The sequence below is a fragment of the Mustela nivalis genome (assembly GCF_964662115.1).
Source record: "Mustela nivalis genome assembly, chromosome: 2".
In the NCBI taxonomy this organism is placed as follows: domain Eukaryota; kingdom Metazoa; phylum Chordata; class Mammalia; order Carnivora; family Mustelidae; genus Mustela; species Mustela nivalis.
Window position 1 is genome coordinate 41,395,026 of NC_139021.1, and position 8,371 is coordinate 41,403,396.

Sequence of the window (8,371 nt, forward strand, 5' to 3'; positions counted from 1 at the left end):
AGATGCAAAGCTTTAGCTAAATGGTGGTTCTCAGCACTTAGACTGGAAAAGAAACTCATTAAATGTTTGTGGATTTTAGGAAGTGTCATTTTTCTAACAAGTCGCACAATGCTTTAAGGCTACTACTATGTAAAAATTGTGGACTGGGCACACAACAGGGAAGAAACGTCTAGTCACTAAAGAAGTGACTGGGACTCAAGTCCTGCAGCTGAATCATTCCGGGATCAAACCAGGCAGGGCGACCTTCCTTTACCTCCTGATCAGCTTCATTACGGGACAACCCCATGGAAATGGAACATCTAAAAATCGGAGCCAAAGGTATGAGGAACAAGTAGCTGGACGGGGCAAAGGAGCAGAGAAGAGGTAAACGCTAGAAAGGAGAGGAGGGGAGGCCGTGGGGGCGGTGTGGGGCCCGAAACCCTAGCGGATAACGGAGGATGAAAGACGAAAGTGCTCTCTTGCGTCACCTTCTGGTATCTACGTGTATGTGCACCAGATGGCCCTTTCCCTCTGCTCCTAAAACTGCTTGTCTGTTCTTCTAAGAGGTTAGGACATAGTTGAGGATTTAGATATAAATAATAATCTAAAGGTCTAACAATAGGAGATGGATTGAAAAAATGTTTATGGAAGATTATTGTAGGGAAAATAATGTTCCCTTTTTCCGTCTAAGTTCTTAGCTGAGACCCCCGTGATAAAAGATTAACAAGAGAAAAATTTTATTAACATTATACCTCAAGTATACATGATAGACACCCAAGGAAAAAATTAGTAACTTCCCAAGATGGCTTAGAATTCAAGCTTAAAATAAATTTCTGAAGAATATTTAATCACAATGGGAATATGTTTATTCAGTTTAGGTTTTTTTAAAAAGCTGGCTACACAACAATGCAATGCACATCCCAATATGGAAAAAAAAAGTGTAAGTATGGTATATATTATGTAAGCTGCAAAGAAAAATGTCTGGGTTAACAAGTGAATACCAAGATAGATTCTGTGGTTATTTCCGGCGATGAAATTAAAGGTAGTGTTTATTTTCTTCATACTACTCTGTATCGTCCAAAATTTTTACAGTGAATAAAAATTATTTTTATGATCTGAAAAAATGTTTAAATAGGTAAGAAGTGTGTGTTAGAGAACAGTGTCTTAAGGGTCAGAGGTCACCTAGCATCCTAATGACGTGAGAGATAAGCAGCTATTTGGTGGGAAAAACAAATTTTTTTTTCCTCTTTTCAAACTTTATAGGATGCGGTTTTTGTTTTGTTTTAAAGATTTCATTTATTTATTTGACAGAGATCACAAGTAGGTAGAGAGGCAGGCAGAGAAAGGAGGAAGCAGGCTCCCCGAGGAGCAGAGAGCCCGATGGAGGGCTCTATCCCAGGACCCTGGGATCACGACCCGAGCAGAAGGCAGAGGCTTTATCCCACTGAGCCACCTAGCACCCCGGATGTGGTTTTTTAAAAATTTAATTTTATTTCTTCAGTGTTCCAAGTCTCATTGTTTATGCACCACACCCAGTGCTCCATGTAATGCGTGCCTTCCTTAATATCCACCTCCCAGCTCACCCGTCCCCCCAACCTCCTCCTCCAAAACCCTTTGTTTCTCAGAGTCCACAGTCTCTCATGCTTCTTCTCCCCCTCCGATTTCCCCGCACTTCACTTTTCTTTTCCTTCTCCTAATGTCCTCCATGTTTTCAACTCTGAGATTTGGATGGGACTCAAAGGCCCATGAGATTTTACTGCTGTTTTTCTGTAGCAATTTAAATTGTAATCTGGAGAGCAGTAAAGAAAGCTCTGTTTATCTTTTGATAATGCAAACACAAATTTCCCTATTGGCAGAAAAGTGTCCCCAGTATAGCTAATAGATATGCACATATTTTGCATGCCTAATCGTGTCATTTGCATATAATTTAAGGCCGTAAGTCATGTTTATAAGAATTCTGAGCCATACTCGTTGCATTCAGCAAGCAGGGTGAACAAATTATATCCTGTCTCTATTGAACTATGATTACAGCAGCCGTGGAAGAGGCTTTAACCCCAGCTCTCTATGGAAGAGCTTACCAGTGACCTTGGGCCTACCACAGAACTTCTTAGGGCCTGTTTTGTGCTTCACTAACGAGGGAGGTAAGCTACGATTGCTCAGGCCCAGTGAAGTCCAGGATTTGAGGATTTCTTTTTCCCCATGGTAAAACTTGACAACATCCTAAAAACATAATGAAGACTGAACACACTCTGAATACGAATCATCTTTATTTTCTGTGTTTTACTGAAAAGGAACAATTGCTATTTTAAAAAGAAATGTCTGAGGCTGCTTATGCATTCAGGAAGGTGGAGGAGACAAGGCTGGTCTTTTGTTTTGAGAAGTACCTGGTGGGGGCTTTGGGTTTTAAAGGTGATTTCTGCAAGGTATATTCCAGAAAGAGGTATTTTGACAGAGAACTGAATAGTTCTGGAGGTAACATAGATTGTGGGTTTGCTGTGGTAAAATGAGGAGTGGCTGTATGAGGAAAAGTGGTCTCAGCCCTTTCCTCTACCCTCCATCAGATCCCCACCCCACTCCAAGCCACATACAATCTAGGTCCAAGAGGCATTCTTCTAAACAAAGGAGATTTTGAAATAATACCTTTAGCCCTAACTTCCAATCAGATTGTTCTCCCTAAGACTCTTCATCCATGTAAAAGTTCTGAGCCTCACGCCTGGCGGGAGAACTGATTGAAAATTCTGAGGGCTTCTCGAAAGGAGGACAGAGGAGAGAAGGGTCAGAGCAGAAGGGAAGGCAGGACTCAGCAGTGCAAGGAGCCAGGGCTGACAGGAAAGACAACAGTGTAAATTCCTCACAGGGGAGAGTTGGCCAAAGAGCTCCAATAGGAAGGCCTGCTTTTCAACTTGAAGTTGACTTCCATCTCTGCCTCGCTATAAAGCCATCCTCTGTTACTCCAGACCTTCAGCAGAAGCTTGCTACATATTATTGTCTAGAACTACTAGTTCTTTGGGGGATTGAAGGGGTTCTTATGGGGCCAAAAAGGTAAGAGCAAGAACTGTAGCTGTAGGAGGGAAGATGAGAAACAGGAATTTGGCAGAATCAGTCAGTGTGAGAGGCGATTTGAAGAACAGAAGCCGCCCCACCTCCCACACACTCTGGTCCTCTGTTGTGACACGTGAGCACACACACACAAACGCATGCTCATGCACAAGCACGCGCGCGCTCACACATACACACACACACACACACACACACACACACACACACACACTGTGTACCCCTACCAGGAATCTTTAGAAATATTGACAGGAAACAGGACTTATAATATACAGGTTGGGGAGCTGGAAGCTAATAATTTCATCTGAATAGTTTAGGACATGGTATTTTCAGAAGATTATAACATTGGTGAATGGCTTTCATTCGAATGTGTAATTCATTTTTTTAAAAGATTTTATTTATTTATCTTAGAGTGTGCAGCAGTGAGAGCACACACATGCACACATAGGTATCCAGTGGGAAAGAGCAGAGTGGGAGGGAGGAAGAAAGGCAGAGAATCCCAAGCAGACTCCCTGCTGAGAGCAAAGCCTCAGGCGAGGCTTTCTCCCAGAACCCTGATATCATGACCTGAGCCAAAGGGAGATGCTTAACTGACTGAGCCACTCAGGCATCCCTGAATGTGTAATTTTTAACAGAGAACACATTTTTATAATATTAGTAACATTTAGCCTTAGCTGGCTCCATTGTTTTCTTTAAAAGAGAGTAACAAACCTCCATTGTAGTAGAAATCACTTCTCCAGTTGTTGGCAACATTTCTGGTGTTTGGTTTCTATTTTAACCTCTTGCTTATCTGCTGAGCTCAACTCCTGAGCTCAGAGCTCAACTCCCATCTTGTAATTACAAAATTTTCTTAATCTGTCCATTCCTTCAGCCTTGGGGGGCCTCTGTCTCTCCTGGATCCTTCCTGAGACCCTTGCTCTTAAGGGACCCTAAGAAGTGTCTGATCCACCCACTCGGGCCATCTTTTCTTGTCATTGGGTTTTTGTTTGTTTGTTTGTTTGTTTGTTTCATTTAAATGAAATGAAAAGACTGAGTTTCAGTAGCAGATGCTGTGTCTCTGATACCATCCTCCCTCATTTGGAGTGTGTAAAACTAGGAACACTTAACATGTGACCGTAACAGAAGTAAATATACCAGATGGGGGTTGAGTTTCACAGATCTGTTTTTATCCTATGGACTGTTAGCTTCTGTGACCACCACAAGCTGAAGAAAGGTCCAAGCCCTCTGTCTGTACCCTTACTGCACTATCACTTGTAAAAATAAAGTTTAAAGTACGAGATCGTGCAATGATCCTGCGAGCCGGAACTTGTTCTGGTTATTCCTGAAAATATGCAAGCAACTATTCTTGGGGTGTGACGATTGCAAGGGTAATAAGACGGCGGAAACATATTTGGTTAGCTATTGGTAGAAGAATTCCTCCCAAGGAGCGCTTGCCTTCGTTAGGAAACACCCTTCCCGCCTTGGGGTAGAAGCTGGGTGCAGAGGCTGGAGTTCGGCTTGTCACACCGCAAGGAGCTCCTGGATGAATCTGGGAGGACTAGGGAAGAGAAGAAAGGGAGAAAGAAAGAGACAAAATGAGGAAGGAGATGTTGGGAGCTGCGCCATGACTGGGACCCCCTGAATCTTCAGAAAGTTAAAAAAAAAAAAAATCACCGAATATTTGGTGTGATTGCCTTTCTTGTGGAAACCTGAAGAGACTCTGAGAAGCCAAGCAGCTAGCTAGTATCTGTGCAGTCATAAAGAGAAGCCTGGGGCTGCGCTGGAGGGACACGGCCAGCACGCATGCTCAGAGGGAGTCTGAGGACCAGCCCAGGGAGCAGAAGCTGCGGCAATGCCGCAAGCCTCAGTACTTGGAAGGGAATGGGGATGGGCAGTGAAGGGTACAGACAGAAAGCACAGATAAAAGGGATCTCACTATTTGGAAGGCAGCTTGTTTTCTCCAGCAGGGACATAGGAGCCAAATCCTCATAGGAAGAAGAAAAATATGCCTATCATCTGTTCTTAAATGCAGTGCAGGCATTTCTGGAAACGACATCACTAAGTGGACTGCTATAAAATAGAACCGATTTTCCCCCTAGGAAAATTATTATAACAAAAGAGCATCGGGACCAAGGACTCAGCATCGAATAAACCATAAATAAAACCAATCACATGTCATCAAAGCAAAATAGGTATGCACACAAAATGTCAAATTATTCTTGAGTTCTGTAAAACATGCATAAATGTAATAGAGTTTTGTAAGAGACTCCATCCAATATGCTATAATGTAAATAGTTGTAGAAACTAGATAATACATTTAACATGAAATACGTTAGTTATAACAATTAAATAATTAGTAATGTTTTCTTTGCCTTCTTAGCGCTTAAATGTAGTTTTATGGGATAAGTATAACTCTTAAGGGTTATCCCAAGAAACTGAGTGAATGCTTTCTTTTCTCTTGTAAAATGTGTCTGAATTAAGCAATGCTGCTGGAAGTCAGTCAGTTAATCAAAAGTTGTTTAAGGAACATGGCTGATGCACCTTTTATTCTTGCTGTTTTGGGGGGTCTTGATAATTCTGACACTGAGTGGCATATTTACAAGAATGAAGCAGAGAGGAAGATACAAGAGGAGGAACCTCTACTGTGTCATTGACTTGAGATGGTTACATGGGTACTATCGCTTAAGAGGTAGAACATTCTGGAAGGTATCAAACAAAATTCATACTCTGATGTAAATAATATGGGCTTACTGGGAAGCAGTGGTTTAGGAGTATTTTATTAATCAGGATTGTATTAGGTTGCGTGTAATAGATACCTGTCTACAAATAGAGATTTATGGTTTCCAGTAATAAGTTTAAGCACCCTTGGGCTGATAGAGCCACTCAAGATAGTCATCAAGGACCCAGTTTTTTGGGGCACCTGGCTAGCTCAGTCAGTGGAGCCTGTGACTTCTGATCTTGGTGGGGTTGTTAAGTTTGAGCCCCATAGTGGGTGTAGAGATTACTTAAAAATAAAATCTAAAAAAAAAAAATAAAAAAGAGGACCCTGTTTTCTATACTGCCCTGCTTTTCATCCTCATGCCTGAGCTCCTCCAGGTGTCATGACCACATTTTAGGTGTGAAGAGGGGAGGACCAAAAGCATGTGCCAGCTATGTTTTTATGAGGAAATTGGTAGTCTTTTCAGAAGCCCTGTTTAGTGGAGTTCTGCTTGTCTCTCACTGACCACCATGAAACATGGCCACTTACACAATGCAAGCTGAACACATTCCATCCATCCCAAATGAAACCAACGTTCTGTAGAAAAGAAGAGGAGAATAGTCTATAACCAGCTAGCAATGCTCTTCTGCAATTTGACTTATTTTAGGGTAGTAATTCAGAGCTTTGTGGTGGAATACTCTATATTACAGGTCATGTTCAAATGTCAAGGTCATTAACATTCTTTTCACCTAGATTGTCTGAGTTTAAACTGCTGTCCTTATAAATCCTGCCCACCTGTCCTCTCAAGGTTGTTATCTACCATTGAAAAATACATAAATCTGAACTTTAGGTGAAATGACTTGTCCAGTGACAATTGGACTCAATATGAACATTAATTGTCTTCACCCAGCATTTTACATGTAGAAAATTATCCATTGTGGATCTTGGAACCAGAGATAGAAGAAGCCCAAGAGATCACCAGGACAGCAACTAATGGGGCAGAAGCCCAGGAACCATACCTACTTTAGCCAAGTCTCATAACCAACAGAGAGAGGACTAACGCCCAAACTTTTGGCTTCCAGTCCATTATACTTTCTACTCCTTTCTCAAACCTGCCTACAAAATATATGTCTAAACTTGGAACTCATTTCTTTCACGGGGAAGAAGAGTCACAGAGGTTTCACTTGTTCTGCCTCCGTTTCAGATTCTTCCCTAAACAGTTCTTATTTACAGGACCCCTCAGGACAAACCCAATGACAAGGTTTGTCCCTTTATGGACTTAGACACATAAATCGTTGAATAGATTATATTTGTCAGAATGGTAGAACTATATAACTGGAAGCCTGGTATGATCCAGTTTGTCTCTGACATTTGAGTTTATACTGTGTGCAAGGCAATTTTCTTGGAGTGTTTTTGGTATTTCAGTTCTTGAGGCTCACCTTCTGGAGGCCAAAAAGACATCCTTTTTTGATCCCATGATTTTGGCTGGGAAGGTGTGGTGTGCGCACCCAAGTGGCAGGCAAGGAAAGAACCACGGAATCCATGTGGTCCATCCCTTCCTCCAAGGCAGGTAACCCACCTCTGTATCCCAGACTTATTGCCTTAAGGCATCTGTAGGCAGACCTGAATGACAAGGGACCACTATTATTCAGGCAGCTCTGAAATACCATATAGTTCTTCCCTCTCCTAAGCTGAAATCCACTGTTTCTTAGCTTCCATTTATTGATCCTGGTTTGTACATCAGAGCTATATGGATATTAACTCCACCTTCCATAGGACAAATATTTGAAGAAAGCCGTCATGGTCCTGGTTTATCTTTTTCCTAGCTCCTTCTCTTACTCTTCCTAGATCTTTAGATCCTCTACCATCCTGATCACCACCCTCCAAAAAATCCAATTTATCAGGCTCCTTAAAACCAAGTACATTGAGAACTAGACACAATACCATGGAGAAGATGTGAACAGCACATAATAGGGCCATTTCCTCCTCTATTTTGAATACTCAACTAATGGGGCCATAAATTACATTAACAACCTCATCCCGATGTCGTTACATATTGAGCTTTTTGGCCAGTTCAAACTCTTACTCTTTTTCCAGAACGTTATGCTGGGTCAGTTCTCCTCTGCATTTTCCTGTCTACACGTGCCTTGGGTATACCACAGAAGCATTCAAATAAGCAACATGTCACATTAATTTGTTTTGTGGGGGTCCAATAATAATTCAATCACAATGATGCACAACACTCATTTTGCCCTTACCTATTCCAGGTAACAGATCAGGATTATCTCCCTTGAGCCTTACAATGACCCTCTTGAGACAGATATTATGCAGTTTTAGAGATGAGGAACAGGCTCACAGAGATTGAAGCATCTGCTTATAATCACACACAAAAGAAATGGAGAATTCATGTCCAGATCCCTCAGAATTCAAAGCTGTTGCTCTGAGCTACAGTTCCACTCTGCTTCTTTATCTAATCATGCAAAACATCAAACAAGCCATTAAAAGAGGGCTCTTACCAAATTTATAATAATTAAGAGCAGACAGACTGGGAAAAATGGGCTTGGGGTTCTGGTTTGGTTAATGTCAAAGATAAATACTGTGGAGCATTAAAGTTCATGATCCTTTTCTTTCCAAGGGTTAGAGTGAAAGTGGTCTAGC

The 8,371-nt window shown here is 41.7% G+C and overlaps 1 long non-coding RNA gene across 1 annotated transcript in view; it reads left to right on the top strand.

Annotated features, from left to right (window-relative positions):
- Positions 1-206: 206 nt before the first annotated feature.
- LOC309860607 overlaps positions 207-8,371 on the top strand; it is a 58,185-nt gene continuing 50,020 nt past the window's right edge. The window contains exon 1 of the long non-coding RNA XR_014309489.1: positions 207-363. This is a non-coding gene — a long non-coding RNA (uncharacterized lncRNA). The remainder of the gene's footprint in view (positions 364-8,371) is intronic.